We start from the raw sequence: 21,448 nt of genomic DNA, 5'->3' as shown, positions 1-21,448 counted from the left end.
GTGTCTTAAAATTGTCCTCTGGGGAAATGAACAGGGAAAGCATTTATTACTGGCTCCAGTTTCTCCTGGTCAAGTATGGCCTCATAGGATTCAATTGTTCTGGGCCTTTGGCTGCTGCCTGCCTGAGACCTGAGCAGTATTAAAAGATAAACTGAGGCATTTAAAACTTTTTAAGAGTTTATCTGTGGAAAAATTGATTAGAAGCTGGCAGCACCAAACCAGAGGTAGTTAGGAGCACTCTGCTGGGAGTGGAGCTGGAGCTGGAACTGTAGAGAGATGCTTTACAGAGAAGATGCAGAAAAAACCAAGGAAATTACTTGATTGGGTATAGCTTAAAGCCTGGTTGGCTGTTCGTGATTGGTTGTATTTAGGTTTGGATTTTGTGACCTTGGGCTTTTAGAAGCTTAGATTTTGGTTTGCTTAGTAGGCCACCTTGGCATTAATGCCATCTTAGTGGCCTCCTTGTTCAATTAAGTTAACAGAAGGTTCTCATGGATATCCTACTTCATGAGGTTAGAGAAGCCCCAAGGCCTAAAGCCAAGGCCCCCTGGTGTGGAACAGAGACAAGGCAGCCTTGGCTGGACTTGCTCAGCGCTGGTCACAGTCTAGAACTGGTTGTAAGCACTGGTGTGTGAAACAGAGCGTGTACAAGAACAGAGACTCTGGGGACAGGGCAGGGTGTAGTCCCGGACCATGTGTCAAGGAGAGCAGTGAGAGGGAAGATTGTTGAATGAAACTCTGTAGGCTTACGGGCTGAGCAAAGAATACAGACTTCGTCCCAAGAGCAGTGGGAGATGGTGAAAAGTTGATGCAAAAGAATGACCCAGCCAGGTTTGTGTTTTAGGAAAAGAAGCTAATCTTGGTCACAGTACGCAGGGTGGATTAATTGGGGTGCATGTGGTATGTGGGGGCGTGGTAGGGGTTGTTATGGAAAGTGTGACAGCTGTTGGAGCAAACACACAGTCCAGGTGAGAGACAGTAAGGATCTGAAATAAGGCTGGCTGGAGGGGCTTCCTGACAGTGACAGATTTGTGACCCGGGCTGAGTAGGGCAGAGTCTCACTCCCTTCGAATCACAAGCTGTAAGGAGGTGACCCCAAATCTAGGGCTGTGTTGTTCTCCATCATACTGTACCTGAACTCCTTTTAAACACTCTGATTACTGTTGAGAAAAACAATCTTTCAATACCTAACAAGGAACATACTATTGTGTTTGTTTTGTTTTTCTTCCAGGACTGCGAGATGAGGCCAACACACATCAGATGCTGGGGGGGTATGGGGCGTGTGTGTGTATGTGTGTGTGTGTCAAAGAGAGAGAGAGAGAAAGAGAGCCCTTGTTATGACTTGCTGTGGAGTTCCTGCATCAAGTCTACCCTCAGGCCTGCTCTAAAACCTACTTTCCATGGTTTGATGGTTTGTTTATATGAACATGTAATTTCCTCTTTTCGGCTTAAGCTGCTTGAGTTGAGTTTCTCATAATCAAGAATCCTGACTAGAATAATATTTGTGCCTAAAACTTTTTTTCTATTTCGAATTATTTCCTCAGCATATATTCTTTGAAGGGAAAGTAAAAGGTCCAAAATAATCACCAAGTTATACCATATCTGGAAATGTATAACTTATTTCACTATACTCTTACAAGTATTGAGTAATATAATTTTTAAGCCTTTGTTAATTTCTTAGGTTAAAAAAATATTGCTTAAAATTACTTGTCTTTAAATGCTAGTGAGGTTGAAAATATTCCAATTCTATTTGTTTTATACCTTTTTTTGGCGAATTATCTAATTATATCTTTAACCTGTTGTCTTTATTGGGCTTCAAATGTCTTTGCTTTTTTTTAAATCAAGTTTTATTCATTTTCTCCAGGTAAAGCCTGTTAATTTGCCTGTCATATTTATCTCAAATATTTTTCCTAGCTTAGTTGCTTGCTTTGAATTCTGTTTATTATTCTTTTGGAGTTATAGAAATTATGAGATGTTATGTAGTCAAGTTGGCATTTTCTTTTATAGCTCTTTGATTTAGCAGAAAATAAAGGAGACCTATTTTCTATTCTTTAGTCTTTATGTGGTGGCTACAAAAAAAATTTTTTTTAAAGAAATGACTTTTTAAAATAGAATAATAGTGAATGTGGCAGCCATGGAGGCTCTGCTTGGACCTCAGTTGTAGAAGATCACCTTTCATCTGTGAGGAGTGCAATGAGCTGACCCTCTCTAGTTGCAACACCCAAGGATCTGCCACAGTGTTTGAAACCACCCTTTTCCCAGGCAGCTCCCAGCCAATGACTGATTACAGCAGAGAGACTCGACCTGGCCTTTGCTGGTCGATTGCTCTGTGAGCCATCTGTGCGCTGGACTGCATTGTCAGATGATGTGAAACTTCTCAGAGCTGCACTGCAACCTGAATCTCTTTCTCCCAATCTCCCTTCCTCCCCCCGCTCTTCTTTCATGGGTGCCAGACCAACACTGTGGTCTGAAGGTTTTCCCTGCCTACTCCTGCTCCTTCTGCCCTCTACTTTTCACAAGTATTACCTGCAACAAATCTTTGGCACCTTTGTCTTTGTTATGACATCTGCTTCCTAGAGAACATAAATGACAGTTATTATTAAAAAATGAAGCTATTCAGAGAAATATAACAGAGAAAAGAACAAATCAAACTAAGTCCTACTGTTGCAACACATCCACTAGTGCACAGAAGTAGATGTAGAATTGTTGGGCAGCTGGCTGAGTGGAGACATAAGGCAGGGATTTCTGTGTGTTCTGTTCACTTCTTAAGCTCACATTAGAACAGTGTCTGGCATATAGTGGGTACTGACATGCTTGTTCAATGAATGGACAGATCAAGCAATTTATTTTTAAAAAGTTTTACTGGAGTATAACTGACTACTCAAATAATTTTCTAAAAATGGGATGGTACTATATTTTTTCCATTAAACAAAAACAATATTGAGTTTAATTTTACTTTAATTTATGAGAAAGAAAATCTTTAGTAAAACATAAGGAATTTCTGAACTGTAGAAAAGATTTATCATCACAAAAGGTAATGGTTTCTGGTAGTATCACTCTAAGATTTAAAAGTGTTTAAAAAATTACCTAACATTTGATATTTTCAATCATTTTTCCAGACCAATTTTTGAATTCTGTCACCATTCCTTAAAAAATTCTCTGAGATTTAAAAAATGGAAGTATTTTAAGCCTATAAATTTATTTGTGATAAACTGATGTCCTTTCAATATTCATTTTAAAATCTAAAAACATAATATGTTTCTGCATATATGCAAATCTCTATATCTCTTCAACTTGGATTTGCATTTTAAAAAATCATACCATGCAAATCTCTCATAAAAATAGTCCTACTTCTAGATATTTTAGAGTTTGTGAGAATGTAAATATCATTTCAAAGCATGTAATTACATGATAATTTAGAATAACACAATTTGTTGCTCTCATGAACAATCCAGAGCGTGAGGACCACAGAAGACTCTGGGAAGTGAAGAGCAAGTATTAGTAGCAGCACATCCTGTCAGATGGAGGCCTGCTACCCACTCTCAGCAACTTCTCACCTGATCCCCATTTTTGTTTAGCTGGTCTTCTCCTTGTTGACAGAGCCTTTTTGCCACCAAAGGGACTAAACGCTGAATTTTAATACCAGCCTCCCTTGCAATGAGAATCTGGATATATGAGATATAAAAGGAAATGTGTAGAGTATCTAGGAAAGATTTTTTTTTTCTCTAATAAGAGAGAGACAAGCAGGAATAGAGCCCACCCCCCTCACTTTCTTCCTGTCTTTGAACATTGATGTGTGAGAATGTGATGCCTGGAGTTGTGGCAGTCATCTTGCAACCATGAGGGGAAAGTAGAGAGAAGCTCATAAAAGTGACTTGATGTCATCAGATCACTGCATCTATCAACTCTGGAATCATCTAACAGAATAACAGAATGTTACCACTTGCTCTAGAATGTGTCTTGTGTCCTGTTACATGCAGCCAAAACCATATTACCTGATACATTTTCTAAATTTGCCTTTGCCTCTTTCTGCTCTTTGTCATACAACCCATTTCTAGTTGACAGTCACACTTTGAATGTCTCAGTGGCTTAGATGGAGAAGGAAATGGCAACCCACTCCAGTATTCTTGCCTGGAGAATCCCGTGGACAGAGGGCCCTGATGGGCTGCTGTCCCTGGGGTTGCAGAGTCGGACACGACTGAAGCGACTTAGCGTGCACGCATGCATTGGAGAAGGAAATGGCAACCCACTCCAGTATTCTTGCCTGGAGAACCCCATGGACAGAGGAGCCTGGTGGGCTGCCGTCTATGGGGTCGCACAGAGTCAGGCACGACTGAAACGACTTAGCAGCAGCAGCAGCAGTGGCTTAGTTAATACCTCCAGATCTCACCATTGCTAGCTCTCTGCTATCGCATACACTTTTCCTCTTACCTCTTAATTTAAAGCACTATTGACTGGCTGATTCCTCTATGCCACCATTCCTCTAGGCCTCCAATACTTTGGCCACCTGATGTGATGAGCCGACTCATTAGAAAAGACCCTGATGCTGGGAAAGATTGAGGGCAGGAGAAGGGGACAACAGAAGGTGAGATGGTTGGATGGCATCACCAACTCAATGGACATAAGTTTGAGCAACCTCGGGGAGATGGTGAAGGACAGGGAAGCCTGGAGTGCTGCAGTTCACAAGGTTGCAAAGAGACAGACACGACTGAGTGACTAAACAACAACAATTGCCCTAGGAACCACCCCATTGCTCCTGGGGAGAACCGCTGCCATAGATGAGAAGACAAACTGGCTTCAATGTTCTGTGACACTGAAATCCCTCAGAACCACAGGAAGAAAAATTTCATAAGTTATTACCAAAAATGTGCATTACATAGAAATTCAATTCTAAACAATAAGAATTTTAAAGATACTGACTCCATGTACGAACAACCAGAATTCAGAAGCAGTGTGGGAACCCACGGTAACTGTAGTAAAGCACTTCCAAGGACCCATGGAAAGTTGCTGAAATAAACATATGTTTAAGCATCTTTAAAAAACAAAACTAAAAAAATGACTAAAGTAAATTTTCATTATTGTCTTAAAACCCAAGAATATCAAATGTGTTTTAACGACTCCTTCGTGGGGCTGGATTTCTGTCCAGTTTAGGAAATATTTCAAAATGACTTTGAGTTTACTGTTAGCTTAATGGTTTTTACTGAGGACAACCATCTAAAGTCAAATTGACTTGCAGCTGCTTCATTTAGGGAAAACAAATCCTCAGGAAATTTGTCATTATAAAAGGAATAATTCTAAAGTCAATCTCTTCCGTTCCTTAAAGAAGTACTTGATGATTGGTCCTTAATATTCTGAAGAAATAACTAGTGGTGGAAGTAACGCCACAGAACTTCTGGATTTTTCATGATAGTGAAACGAAGTTAAAGTTTGTAACTTAATGCAACATGGTGCTCTGTGCAACCACAGTTTGAACAAACTTAAGTTCCAATTTCAGTTAAAAAAATGAGCTTGGACATCCCACCCAAGATTTTCCACCAAAATGGATCTGCAGGAAATTCTTGGGTGATCTCTTTATTGTCCAGATCTATTTTTATTGGGCTTTTACATTGCAGACTTAAAAACTGCAAGAAAAAACAGAGATGATGGATAGATCCAGTTTTGAAAGATGTTATCACCTAATAGTAACATGTAAAATCTTAATCAAAAAAACTGTAAAATAAATTTATGACCCTTATGAAATGATTGGCAATTTTAACAGCTACTAAATATTTGATGATATATTAAAGGATTACTGTTGATTTTTTTTTAGCATATGATAATAGCACTGTGGTTGTGTCCAGAAAAAAAAGAGTCATTATTTTTAGGGAGCTATACAGAAATGTTTGTGGATGAAATGAAGGGATTTCTGAGAATGATTCAGAATAATAAGGGATGATGCAGCAGATAGGGGTATGGAAGAAACACAATTATCCATGAATTTGATAATTGTTGAACGCAGGTAACGGGTAAGTGAGAGTTCATATTGCTATTCTGTTTTAGCGTTTGTTTAATATTCACTACAGTAAAAGTTAACATAGTTTATATCCTTTGGCAGCATTTAGGATAACTGTCACCTTAGTATTATTTTTCAAGAAATTGGAATGTTGACCTGAACCTCTTTTCTCCAGTTTGTTCTCCATCCTTAAACTGTTACTTTTCCTGAGCCTCCTTTCTTTTATCCTTTTCCTGTTTCCTTTGTTGTCTTATTTGCTCCCATGGCTTTTATTATCAACCGCATGCTGACAATTCTCAAATCTGAATCTCCTCTGGTATATCCAACTCTGTCTCCTCCTGTATGTGAATCTCTACACATTTCTCAGCTTGGAGGTCTCAAAGGCACCTCGGGCTCTCATCTCCACCCCCACATCTGTCCCTTTTCCTCAACCCCTCTCTCAGTGACTGCTGAGAATCACGAGCTTTTCTCTGTTTGGTTCTTGCCCATTATTTTAGTTGTTACAATTAGGAATAGGCTGTGTCTTATCTTACAGTGATTCATCTTATGAATGAACTGAGTGCTTATTGAATGACGATCAATGGGCATTCTATTATCCTGGATAGTATGTCTCATTGCTTTACACAGTGCCTGGCATAGAATTAATTGTCAAGGATCTCTTGTTGACTAATTTTTTTGTTTTGTTTTGTTTTGTAATTAAAGAGCCATTTAAACATACAGAATAAAAAAGACCGAAGAATAATAAGTGACGATCTGTGTACCACCACTCAGCTCAAGAAGTAAAAATTTAGGGATAAAATTCAAGACTCTGTGTATCCTCCATAATCCCATCTTTCTCCCTCCTTTCCCAACGGCAATCAATGTCCTCAATTTTTTTTCTTTTTCTGATGTGGTAGGCCTGGCATGTGGGATCTTAGTTCCCTGTTGCTGTTCAGTTGATGAGTCATGTCTGATTCTTTGCGACTCCATGGACTGAATGGGGCACGCCAGGTTTCCCTGTCCTTCACTATTAGTTCCCTGTCCAGGAATCAAATTGTGCCCCCTTCAGTGGAAGGATGGAGGCTTAACCACTAGACCACTAGGGAAGTCCCCTCAATTTTTTAAAAAAGTTTTTTTTTGGAGAATAGTTGATTTACATGGGGCTTCCCTGGTGGCTTAGATGGTAAAGAATCTGCCTGCAATTTTTACATTGCTGTGTTAGTTTCTGCTGTACAGGAAAGTGAATCAGTTATCAATATACATATATCCATTCTTTTTTGGATTCTTTTCCCATATAGGTCATTACAGAGTATTGAGAAGAGTTCCCTGTGCTATATGGCAGGTCATTATTAGTTACCTATTTTATATATAGTAGTGTGTATATGTCAACCCCAGTCTCCCAACTGATTCCTGCCTTGCTGCTCCCACTTTCCCCTGGTGACCATAAGTTGGCTTTCTCCATCTGTGACTCTATTTCTGTCTTATAAATACATTCATTTGTATCATTTTTTAAAGATTCCATATATAAGCAATATCATAAAATATTTGTCTTTCTCTGTCTGACTTACTTCACTTAGTATGATAATCTCTAGGCCCATCCATGTGGCTGCAAAGGGCATTCTTTCTTTTTTTTTTTTAATGGCTAAGTATATGTACCACATCTTCTTTATCCATTACTCTGTCAATAAACATTTAGGTTGCTTCCATGTTCTGGCTAGTGTAAATGGTGCTGCAAGGGAACATCCGGGTGCATGGATCATTTCCAACTCCGTTTTTTTTTCTGAATATATGCCCAGGAGTAGGACTGCAGGATTATACTGTAGCTCTATTTTTAGGTTTTTTGGTTTTGCTTTTTGGACACACTATGTGGCTTGTGGAATCTTAGTTCCCTGACCAGGGATTGAACCCAGACTGTTGGCAATGAAAGCACTGAGTTCTAAGCACTGGACCACCAGGGAATTCACCTATTTTTAGTTTTTTTTTTTAAATTAATTAATTTATTTTAATTGGAGGATAATAACTTTAAAATATTGTGGTGGTTTTTTACGGAACTCCATACTGTTCTCCATAGTGGTTGTACCAATTTACATTCCCACCAACAGCGTAGGAAGGTTCCCTTTTCTCCACACCCTCTCCAACGCTTACTGTTTGTAGATTTTTTTGATGATGGTCATTCTAACCAGTGTGAGGTGATATTCTTCGGAGTTTTGATTTACATTTCTCTATAATTAGTGACGTTGAGCATATTTTCATGTGCTTTTTGGCCTTCTGTATGTTTTCTTTGGATAAATATCTATTTAGATCTTCTGCCCATTTTATGATTGGATTGTTTTTTTGATATTGAGCTGCATAAGCTATTTGTATATTTTGGAGATTAATCCCTGTTGGTTGCTTCATTTGCAGCTATTTTCTCCAATTCTGTGGGTTGCCTTTTCAATTTTGTTTATGGTTTCCTTTGCTGTGCAAAAGCTTTTAAGTTTAATTAGACCCCATTTGTTTATTTTTGTTTTAATTTTCATTATTCTAGGAGGTGGATCAAAAAAGATCTTGCTGTGATTTATGTCAGAGAGCATTCTGCCTATGTTTTCTTCTAAGAGTTTTATAATATCCAGCCTTACATTTAGGTCTTTAATCCATTTTGAGTTTATTTTTGTGTATAGTATTTGGGAGTGTTCTAATCTGATTCTTTTATGTGTAGCTGTCCAGTTTTCCCAGCACCACTTATTGAAGAGGCTGGGTTTTTTTTCCTTTGTATATTCTTGCCTCCTTTCTCATAGATTGGGTGACCAGAGGTGCTTCATTGTCCTCAATTTAACATTTATCATCCCAGTGAATATATTTCTAAGACTGTGTAGACTTCCCTGGCAATCCAGTGGTTAAGACTTCACCTTCTGATGCAGGGGATGTGGGTTCCATTCCTGGTGGGGGAGCCAAGATCCCACATTCTAAATAAATGAATAAATAAGTCTGTGTGTGCTAAGTGGCTCCAGTTGTGTCTGATTCTTTGCAACCCCATGGACTGTAGCCAGCCAGTCTCTCCTACCCATGGGATTTTCCAGGCAAGAATACTGGCGTGGGTAGCCATGCCCTTCTCTAGGGGATCTTTCTGACCCAGGGATCAAGCCTGTTTCTCCCTGTGGCTCCTGCATTGCAGGCAGACTCTTTACCACTGAGCCACCCAGCCCAGTTCAGTTGCACATGTCCGACTCTTTGCAACCCCATGAACTGCAGCATTGCAGGCTTCCCTGTCCATCACCAACTCCCAGAGCTTGCTCAAACTCATGTCTGTTGAACTGGTGATGCTATCTGACCATCTCATCCTCTGCTCATAGACAATTAAATATGCATTCTGAATTTCCAAGTCTGAAGCCTCAGGATTGTTTTTCTTGCCTCCCTAAATCCAATGTAATCAAAACAGAGAAATCTCTTCTCATCACTGCACTTTAGAGTGCATACAAAGTAGGCACTGTATAAACAAACACATATGCACGCACACACACAAGCATAGAAGAGGAAAAATAATTAGAAACCAGGGGACTCATCAATGCCCTGATTTAGAATCTGCTCAAATTTATGAATTCAAATGTTTTGAACCTAATCCAACTCCTCTCAAGTTCAAATTTACTTGACATTTGGTGTATTGTGACTTCCTGTTTTTGTAGAACAGTTTCAAAAATGGTTCAATAAGCTTTTTGGGCCGAGTCTAACTCCTGCAGTGCAAGATTTGGAATATTTAGCAGTAAGTGAATAAGAAACACATGCAATATATTAAAATGTGCATATTTTCAAAAACTCAAGGGGAAAAGTACTTGACCTCGTATATCTGTGGTTTCATTGAACACTTGAAAATTAGTTAATGACATTCAGAGACACAAAGATACAGATGGATTTTCCCATCCAGTTTGCAGAATGCATAGCCATCAACCAGTGATGATAGAACCCAATTTTTGTAGAAACAGGGAAGAATTAAGATTTAGTGTCTGGCGCTTTGTCAGTTGGATGCATCATTAACAAGGAAATCGAGAACACGGCAAAAGAATCTAAAAATGTACTTGCATGTTTTACATTTATTATATCTCTGCAGCATAATTGCCAGTGTACGGCCCATGGTGAAAAATAAGCTAGCAAATATCAAATCCACCAATAGTTCACTGGCAAGTCTTCTGGAGCCTTAGTGAAGGTCTACAATAGCTCTTATTGTCGTAGGAAAGCTTTTATCCAAGTAAATAATTACTTAGAATATGGCAGGTAGGGTTATGGAGCCCCGCTTCCTCAGCCCCAATAGCCTCAGATTACTTTAGCTTTTAAACTCAAGTAAATTGTATTCCTAGCTAAATGCCTCCTACTTCCGCTTCAGACCCCAAGTGACTCTGAGAAGTCACAAAGGTGTCTCACATGTGTTCAGGAATAAATTAACGTACACTAAGTGCTTCTACTTTCTCTCAGGGCTTTGGTGGGTATCCACTGAGTCTACTGAGCTCCTACAACCTGCTCCCAGCCCCATGGCTTTGCAATGTACTGCTAAAGCTCAGAGAGAAAATATCTTGCCTGTAGCACAGTCTTCAGGGCTTCCTTGGTAGCTCAGCTGGTAAAGAATCCACCTGCAATGCAGAAGAACCCGGTCAGATTCCTGGATTGGGAAGATCCCCTGGAGAAGTGATAGGCTACCTACTCCAGTATTCTTGGACTTCCCTGGTGGCACAGAGGGTAAAGAATCCACCTGCAATGTGGGAGACCTGGGTTCGATCGCTGGGTTGGGAAGATCCCCTGGAGGAGGGCATGGCAACCCACTCCAGTACTCTTGCTTGGAGAATCCCCACGGACAGAGGAGCCTGGGGGGCTGCAGTATGCGGGGTCGCAAAGAGTTGGACATGATTGAGCGACTAAGCACAGCACAGCCCAGTCCTTAGTGCTCCCAAACCTGTAAAACCTTCAATGTGCCAAGTGTCATTGGTTCCTCTTCAGGCTGTACCAGGCCAACAGCTGCTGTGTTCTGTGCAGAAATGCAGATACCATACTTCTCTCTAGTAAGCTTGCATCTATCGTCTGGGGCAGTATGTTCTTTTCCCACTCCCCTCTGTCTCATATCTGGCTCTGTGAAATTTCCTATAGTGCAACTGTGAATATATATATACATACAATGGATACTACTCAATCATAAAAATATGAACTCTTTATGGTTGAGTAGTATCCATTGCATGTATATATATGTGTGTGTGTGTGTGTGTGTGTGTGTGTGGGTGTGTGTATATCACAACTTCTTTATCCTTTCATCTATTGGTGGGCACTTAGGTTGCCTCCATAGTTTGGCTATTGTGAATAACACTGGAAAGAACATGGGGTGCATGTATCTTTTCCAAATAGTGTTTTTGTTTTCTTTGGAAAAATACCCAGGGGTGGAACTCCTGTATCATATGGTAGTTCTATTTTTAGCATTTCATACTGTTTTCCATAGTGGCTGCACCATTTGGTCCTGTTTGTTGTCATTTGTTAAAGTTATGGAAATGGGGGACATTTGCCCTTAGTGATTTTTTTAAGATATATTTCACAGATTATTTAACATATTATTCAAAAGAGTGCTTTGCAAAGATAATTAAAAAGCACGTATGGCTTATTACTTTATATACTAATCATATATATGTATGTATTTCTTGTTCTTGTTGAGGAGGGCAGGAGGGAGATTTGGAAATGTTCTAGGATCTGAAAACAGCAAAAAACTGATATAACTGCTAGGCTCTGTATTTCTTTAGAGAATGATGAAACTGTTCAAGGTTATTTAGAGAAAGAACTTTTGGAGTATGAAAGCATTAACTTCTTAACAATATCATATACATTGGAAGAGATAATTTTAGTTAAGTTAATAAAAATTTGACGGGGTATATTATGGGACCAGGTACTGAGTGTGTGCATGAGATAAAAAGATGAATTTGAAACGGGTCTGCCCTCAAGGAGTTCACAGTAAAGTGACAGGCAAACAAATCATTGTTGTTTACAGTGTTAGACCAAGTAGTAAGAGCTTAAAGTACAGAAATCATATAAAGGGGTTAGGATTAAGTGTGTCTGGGGTGTTGAAGGAGGAGGAAATGGAACATACAGCACCTGGCACATCGGAGAAGCTCAAAAATGTTAGTTCCCTTCTCCCCTTCTTTTAGATGTAATATGTTGACCTTAATATGCAAAAATTATGATTTCACGAGCCAAATGTCAAGAGGACATGGATTTAGAATTCTTTCCTTGTTGAGGGTTGCTAGTAAAGATTCCTCTGCATTAAAATTTCTTTTGATTCTTCTGAAAACTAGTGACCAATATTTACAAAATTGCTGACCAGTGCAATGGGCGAGTGAGGAACAAAGAACAGACACACAAATCAATACTCAGCTATAAACCTGTGCTAAACAAACCTACTATATTTGCTAAAGATTCTTCTATCTTTGTTTCACTTCAGCAGCATTGGAAGCCTACCAAACTTCGAAAAGCAGTATGTATTAAACTTTTCTTAAGCACTCCAAGAGCATAGGTGGGTAAGGACCTACTCCTAGGGCTTGTGAATATGGAGGTTTGGTAGAGGGATTGGAGGGAGACAGTGTGAGACTACTGTCCACTGCAATATAAAATGTTTGAAGCCTTAGGTTTATTTAAAAGAGACATGCAAGGGCTATAGTCCAAGCTATAACATACTCATTTATTTATAGAAATAAGAAAACACTGCTTCAAGGTACTTACCAAGTAAATAATTTAACTCCCTGAATCACCAAGTAAAAATGATGTTCCAGGAAGAAGCTGAGTTTATCTTGTGATTTCCTGAGCTCTGGGTACACTATTTTGAACAACTTGGTTTTCAAGAAAGGAATAATTATATGTATCTCACAGATTGTAAGGCCAGTTAATGAACTGATATAATGGCTTCATTACTACATTCTTCATTTCCCTCTTGTCCTCTCTTTGAAGCACTATGATCACTAATTGTAATTTAAGACAAGACACAGAATCTGTGCTCACTTCAATAGCACAGGCATTAAGGTCTTATACATGAGGTAGTGAAACAGTATCTCATGCCTTTCCTTTAGATCATCCCATTCCTTGTCGCTTTCTCTATATGATAATGCTATGCCAATTGTTTTGTCTCTCTTTTCTATTTATTTCTTTCCACTTTCAAAGCATTTTCACATACATTTTGTCATATCGTTCTGTAAAATGTTGAGGACAGACATTTTTAGCCTTATTTGATCAGTGATAAGTGAAGTTTTAGCTAGGTTACACCATTTACCCAAAGTTACATTCATTCAAAAGTACATATTTTGCATTTACTCTGTGCTAGATGCTATAAAATGAACTAGAGACACAGAGGAGAATAAAACACAGCCTCCTCCCTAAAAGAGGACTCAGGAAAGTAAAGAGACAATTACAGGATCAAAGGATAGGTACAAAAATAGGGGTTAAGCAGAGGGCACTTAACATAAGCCTTAGGGTCCTCCTACTTCAGAATTGGGAGGCAGAGTGAGTAAGGGAAAGCTTTATTGGTAGGTGATATCTAAATTGAGATCTGAAGGACAAGTAGAATTAACTAGATGAAGATAGCATGGAGCTGGACAAAATTATAAACAGGAAACAGTGATACGCAAAGGCTCAGAGTGAGAGGAAATATGATGCATCAGGGAAGCTGCTTTTAGCACAGTGTAGAAAGTGTAAGAAAAAAGGCGAGGCTGCCATATTTAGTCTCAGAGGTTGTGCATTGCACTACTCCAGATATCATCATTCACATAGACTAGGATGGGAATGCCTCCAGAATTCAGCAAGCTGGCTTCCCTGCAAGAAGAAGGGTGGGTGGGAAGAGTGCAGGACCTTGAAAACCAAGCATGCTAAGGTGTCTGCAAACAGACTAAGGGCATGGAAAGCCATAGAAGGAGAGTGAGTTGATCAGGCTTGCAGTTTAGAAAGCTAGGAAGCTGTCACAATAAGGCAGGTATACATTGAGACTGGCCTGAAGTGAGGCCCTGGAGACAGCTTCCCAGGTGGCACAGTGGTAAAGAATCCACCTGCCAATGCAGGAGATGCTGGTTCGATCCATGGGTTGGGAAGATCCCCTGGAGGAGGAAATGTCAACCCACTCCAGTATTCTTGCCTGGAAAATCCCATGGACAGAGGAGCCTGGTGGGCTACAGTCCAAGGGGTCACAAAGAGTTGGACATGACTGAGCACATACAAAAAGGAGATTGGGATCAGAATAAGTGTTAGATTTAAAAGATATGACAAAAACAGACCTGATCAGACTTGGAAGAGCCTCAGTGTTTGTTCTTAGACAAAAGGAGATCCACGGTAACGTCATTTACTGAGATGAAAACGTAGGAAGAGGACTGGGCTTCAGTTCAGTTCAGTTCAGTCACTCAGTCGTGTCCAACTCTTTGCGACCCCATGAACCCCAGCACACCAAGCCTCCATGTCCATCACCCACTCCCGGAGTTTACCCAAACCCATGTCCATCGAGTCGATGATGCCATCCAACCATCTCATCCTCTGTCGTCCCCTTCTCCTCCTGCCCTCAATCTTTCCCAGCATCAGGGTCTCTTCCAATGAATCAGCTCTTTGCACCAGGTGGTCAAAGTATTGGAGTTTCAGCTTAAACATCAGTCCTTCCAATGAACACCCAGGACTGATCTCCTTTAGGATGGACTGGTTGGATCTCCTTGCAGTCCAAGGGACTCTCAAGAGTCTTCTCCAACACCATAGTTCAAAAGCATCAATTCTTCGGCACCTAGCTTTGTTCACAGTCCAACTCTCACATCCATACATGACTACTGGAAAAACCATAGCCTTGACTAGATGGACCTTTGTTGGCAAAGTAATGTCTCTGCTTTTTAATATGCTGTCTAGGTTGGTCATAACTTTCCTTTCAAGGAGTAAACGTCTTTTAATTTCATGGCTGCAATCACCATCTGCAGTGATTTTGGACCCAGAAAAATAAAGTCTGACACTGTTTCCCCATTTATTTCCCATGAAGTGATGGGACCAGATGCCATGATCTTAGTTTTCTGAATGGTGAGCTTTAAGCCAACTTTTTCACTCTCCTCTTTCACCTTCATCAAGAGGCTCTTTAGTTCTTCTTCACTTTCTGCCATAAGGGTGGTGTCATCTGCATATCTGAGGTTATTGATATTTCTCCTGGCAATCTTGATTCCAGCTTGTGCTTCCTCCAGCCCAGCCTTTCTCATGATGTACTCTGCATAGAAGTTAAATAAGCAGGGTGACAATATACAGCCTTGATGTACTCCTTTTCCTATTTGGAACAAGTCTATTGTTCCATGTCCAGTTCTAACTGTTGCTTCCCGACCTGCATACAGATTTCTCAAGAGGCAGGTCAGGTGGTCTGGTATTCCCGTCTCTTTCAGAATTTTCCACAGTTTATTGTGATCCACACAGTCAAAGGCTTTGGCCTAGTCAATAAAGCAGAAATAGATGTTTTTCTGGAACTCGCTTGCTTTTTCGATGATCCAGCAGATGTTGGCAATTTGATCTCTGGTTCCTCTGCCTTGTCTAAAACCAGCTTGAACATCTGGACGTTCTCAGTTCACGTACTGCTGAAGCCTGGCTTGGAGAATTTTGAGCATTACTTTACTAGCATGTGAGATGAGTGCAATTGTGTGGTAGTTTGAGCATTCTTTGGCATTGCTTTTCTTTGGGATTGGAATGACAACTGACCTTTTCCAGTCCTGTGGCCACTGCTGAGTTTTCCAAATTTGCTGGCATATTGACTTGGCTTCAGTTCAGTTCAGTTCAGTTCAGTCGCTCAGTCGTGTTCGACTCTCTGCGACCGCATGAATTGCAGCACGCCAGGCCTCTCTGTCCATCACCAACTCCCGGAGTCTACCCAAACCCATGTTCATCGAGTCGGTGATACCATCCAACCATCTCATCCTCTGTTGTCCCCTTCTCCTCCCGCCCCCAATCCTACCCAGCATTAGGGTCTTTTCCAATGACTCAACCCTTCGCATGAGGTGGCCAAAGTATTGGAGCTTCAGCTTCAACATCAGACCTTCCAATGAACACCCAGGATTGATCTCTTTTAGGATGGATTGATTGGATCTCCTTGCAGTCCAAGGGACTCTCAAGAGTCTTCTCCAACACCACAGTTCAAAAGCATCAATTCTGCGGCGCTCAGCTTTCTTCACCGTCCAACTGTCACATCCATACATGACCACTGGAAAAACCATAGCCTTGACTAGACAGACTTTTGTTGGCAAAGTAATGTCTCTGCTTTTAAACATGCTATCTAGGTTGGCCATAACCTTCCTTCCAAGGAGTAGTCGTCTTTTAACTTCATGGCTGCAGTCACCATCAGCAGTGATTCTGGAGCCCAAAAAAGTAAAGTCTGACACTGTTTCCACTGTTTCCCCATCTACTTCCCATGGAGTGATGGGACCAGATACCATGATCTTAGTTTTCTGAACGTTGAGCTTTAAGCCAACTTTTTCACTCTCCTCTTTCACCTTCATCAAGAGGCTCTTTAGTTCTTCTTTACTTTCTGCCATAAGGGTGGTGTCATCCGCATATCTGAGGTTATTGATATTTCTCCCGGCAATCTTGATTCCAGCTTGTGTTTCTTCCAGCCCAGCATTTCTCATGATGTACTCTGCATATAAGTTAAATAAGCAGGGTGACAACATACAGCCTTGACGTACTCCTTTTCCTATTCGGAACCAGTCTGTTGTTCCATGTCCAGTTCTAACTGTTGCTTCCTGACCTACATACAGGTTTCTCAAGAGACAGGTCAGATGGTCTGGTATTCCCATCTCTTTCAGAATTTTCCATACTTTATTGTGATCCACACAGTCAAAGGCTTTGGCATAGTCAATAAAGCAGAAATAGATGTTTTTCTGGAACTCTCTTGCTTTTTCGATGATCCAGCGGATATTGGCAATTTGATCTCTGGTTCCTCTGCCTTTTCTAAAACCAGCTTGAACATCTGGAAGTTCACGGTTCACATATTGCTGAAGCCTGGCTTGGAGAATTTTGAGCATTACTTTACTAGCATGTGAGATGAGTGCAATTGTGCGGTAGTTTGAGCATTCTTTGGCATTGCCTTTCTTTGGGATTGGAACGAAGACTGACCTCTTCCAGTCCTGTGGCCACTGCTGAGTTTTCCAAATTTGCTGGCATATCGAGTGCAGCACTTTCACAGCATCACCTTTGAGGATTTGAAATAGCTCAACTGGAATTCCATCACTTCCACTAGCTTTGTTCGTAGTGATGCTTTCTAAGGCCCACTTGACTTCACATTCCAGGATGTCTGGCTCTAGGTGAGTGATCACACCATCGTGATTATCTGGGTCATGAAGATCTTTTTTGTATAGTTCTTCTGTGTATTCTTGCCACCTCTTCTTAATATCTTCTGCTTCTGTTAGGTCCATACCATTTCTGTCCTTTATCGAGCCTATCTTTGCATGAAATGTTCCTTTGGTATCTCTAATTTTCTTGAAGAGGTCTCTAGTCTTTCCCAATCTGTTTTTTTCCTCTATTTGTTTGCACTGATCGCTGAGGAAGGCTTTCTTATCTCTCCTTGCTATTCTTTGGAACTCTGCATTCAGATGAGAATATCTTTCCTTTTCTCCTTTGCTTTTCGCTTCTCTTCTCTTCCCAGCTATCTGTAAGGCCTCCTCAGACAGCCATTTTGCTTTTTTGCATTTCTCTTCCATGGGGATTTTCTTGATCCCTGTCTCCTGTACAATGTCACGAACCTCTGTCCATAGTTCATCAGGCACTCTGTCTATGAGGTCTAGTCCCTTAAATCTATTTGCCACTTCCACTGTATACTCATAAGGGATTTGATCTAGGTCATACCTGAATGGTCTAGTGGTTTTCCCTACTTTCTTCAATTTAAGTCTGACTTGGCTTAGGGGAGCATTATTAGTTTTTTTTTTTTGGATATGCTGAGTGTGAGGTGACTTTGCCACATCCAAGATAGGAGTTGGGTAGTCTGGACATGAGGAGCAATGTGGCTGGCCTGATACACAGAAATGCCTTTTGGCCAAAGACAAAGTGCTGTTAGCATGTGCCCAAATGCAGCTGGTCCGAGCTGCTGTGGTTTCAAGGGAGTGGCTCAGTGGAGTTGGGAGAGGGCCCAGGAGGATAGGAAGGGGAGTTAAGAAAAAAGAGATATCCTACATGAGAAGTTTGGCTGTGAAGAAGAAGAGAGAGGGAGTTGACAAATTTTGTCAATTTATGTAGTCGTTTTTCTGGAGGAAGGTTGAGAATGGTGCCTCGGATTCTACAGCGTAGATTCAGTGAGGCTGAAAGGCCAGCATCGAACATCAAAAATGCCCCATCAGGGGTTTCCCTTTTAATACCTCTAACCACTTCTCTTCTCTGATATTCCTTTGCAGCTTCTCTTCTCTCCTTTATCACCGATCCCTTTATATTCTAAGGTGAATCTTACCTTCTCTCCTGTTTTTGATTTGCTTTTCCAACACAGCCATCTAAAAAAGTTGAAAATAAATGGAATTTTAAAAACCAAAGTGGAACAATGGAAGTCTTAATCCAGAACAGACATAATATTCATTGTAGCAACCCCTCACAGGAAAAATTTAAATAGCTTATTTCTAAATCACTGTAATAACTTAGCTCTTCCTACTTTGAACTACATCTGAAAAGTTTTTTGTGTGTTGCTAAATTTTACACTTTGCCTAGGAAAGCAAAGTAGGATTTTGAGTAAGCATTTAAAGAAAAAAAAATATTAGTATATATTGAGTAGAATTACTACATTTACAGCTAACATTCCCTCCATTTTCATTCTTTTAAAATCGGAAATATCCCATTATTTATTGAATTTATACTTAGTAGCCAGCAGTATAGGGGATATCAAAGAATTATAAGGCATGGCTAGTGCCCACTAGAAGTTTCTAATATAATGAGGGAAACAAAACAAGTACATAATAAAGTATAAAATGTTATAGAAGATTGATATCATTAAACAATTAAATAGATGAATAAAAAAATCAAGAGCCATGGAAGGGATTTCCTGGTCTAAAGGATGGACCGCCCAACAAACTAACACAGAAAATAATTTAACAATATTTATTTTAGAAAACGACCATATTTCTTCAATTCTAAGATGTCACCTTTTCACATTGTATTGATACTACAATAGACATGATAGCTAGCATTCATCTTGAACTTTGTATAAGGTACAAGTGCTTTATATGTGTTGACTTGTTCACATGGATCATTTCATTTATAATATGGAAATATCTCACCTCCTCCTCCTAGTGCTATTAAACCATTGGTACAAACGTAAACTCCATGGCTGTATAGAATCCAGAAAGTATGGTGTATGCAGGAATAAATAGTGCTTTTAGATGAAAATGTATAAAAATACATTGACAAAACTTTCTAAGCTTCTTAGCATTGATTGCTAGGCCCTTGCAAATGACTTTTTGAGCATCACCTGTAGCCCTGATACCCTTGAACAGTAGCTAATCTATTGCATCAAAGGCCATACCAGCTTCAAAACTGAAAAGTCTGCTCATTTAAAATCCACCCACATTCGGCCATCATTTACATAGCTCTGCTTGTGGCTTTCACCTAGGCTGGGAAGGTGGCTCTGATTTATTTACAAACAGGGGATCAACTATCTAAACCATCAGTGTTAAGTCAAAATAGATGATTATATTGGATTGGGTTTTGCAGGAGCAGTCTGTGAGACAGAGATTGGTAAATTAAGATTGATTGTTTTTTAGGGTCACCACCTTCGGGGAATGAGGACCAGCTGGCTGTGCTATGAAGTTGTTGCATACGCCTTAGCTGATCCTAGGTGTGGGGGAGCTTTGAAATTAAGGTGTCCTGAATTGGGGTTGGGGGCTCAACAAAGGCTCCCTTGCACTCATTGGATATGAATACCTCCAGGGAGAGGTTGGAATCTCCGGTGTGGCAGTCACTCTTGGCTGAGGGCAGTTCTTGGGGTTGTTGCTGTTGTTTAGTTGCTAAGTCATGTCCAGCTCTTCTGTGACTCCATGGATTGTAGCTCGCCAGGCTCCTGTGTCCATGGGATTTCCTAAGCAAGAATGCTGGAGTGGGTTGTCATTTCCTTTTCCAGGGGATCTACCTGACTGAGGGATCAAACTTGTGTCTCCTGTGTCTCCTGCATTGGTAGGCGGATTCTTTACCTCTGTGCCACCAGGAAGGCCCATGGTTCTTGTGGGGGAAGACTCAAATGCAGGCTGTCAGCAGATAACACTCCCAGGAATTGGGGAAGTATGGGCTTTGGTCCTGAAGGTAACAACTGGCTGGCATACCACAGCATTCACTACAGTAACGTATATTGTATATCTGTAAATTCCATTTTCTCAAGTCCATTGCTTCGTTTTTTCTGTTATAAAGTGAGTTCCCTGGAAAGAACTAATAGTAATATGTAGAATATCACAACAGTGAATAATGAGTTCATGGTTGGTAATAATATCAGAAACATTCTGAGCATAAAAGCAAATCCATATCTATATGTGTTTATTCCAGTGAAGACAGATAGCTATCCTCTCAATGATGGAAGTGGTCCAATACAATCAATCTGTTACCAGGTGACTGGCACTGAAAAATGTGCCATACTAGAACTCATTGGATGTTGTTGTCATTAGATATACACCTCACTGTGGGGAGGCCTATGTTCTGAGCCCAAGCATAGATAGCATTTATTCCTGATGTCATGGCTACTTTGTATAAGCACTGCAGTAGGTGGAGAAAGAGACCAGCTGCATCAATTGTGTCATCCCCCTCAATTATAGAAAACTTTCTCTGAGTGAATGCCCTTTAATGTATACAAATATCTTCACACATTGTGCCCACTCTTAAAAGAGCATACATATATCTCTTCCCTTAACCTCCTTGTCCCAATCCTTTTGCTCCCAAGTTATTGACCATTCAGGAAAACCATCAGCTATTGCCCATGGATGAGTGTAGGTCTATACTTCTGGCCATCTCTCAATCTAGACAAAGTAGACAGCCAATGTACTGCACTGTGGACATTCCTTGTGCTAAGATAATTTCCCTTCAGTACTACTGTCAGGGACATTCCTCATGGGAGTTCTAATGCTAAAACAGACCACTTCCAGCTTCTGCCAGCATATGGAGGAGAACTGTATGTAAACCAGTTAACTGACTGAAGATGAGGAAGCAATATACCAGGAGTAAGAGCCAAAGGAATCTGAGTCACTGGCTAAGGCAACTGGTGCTTTCCAGGCCTGCTCAAGCTGTCTCTTACATACCACTTCTATTAGATGAAGGATTGTTCTTGTGCATGCCCAACCTTATGGGTTGATGGGTCAGGTAACAACCAGTTCATAATGTGCAGCTGAGGTTGCACAGTCATTTGATGTCTTATGGCCAGTCGTTCAAATTCAGCAGCAAGATAGGTACAATTTCTCAAATGGAGAATTGTTATCTGCAGAAGAGGGCATGGCTTTGTTGTGAAGCTAAAGAAGGCTGTATTGTGGG

The sequence above is a fragment of the Giraffa tippelskirchi genome, chromosome 3 (assembly GCF_054371585.1).
Source record: "Giraffa tippelskirchi isolate mGirTip1 chromosome 3, T2T-mGirTip1v1.2.pri, whole genome shotgun sequence".
NCBI lineage: Eukaryota > Metazoa > Chordata > Mammalia > Artiodactyla > Giraffidae > Giraffa > Giraffa tippelskirchi.
The sequence above is the reverse complement of the archived record's forward strand: the minus strand, read 5'-3'. Positions refer to the sequence as shown.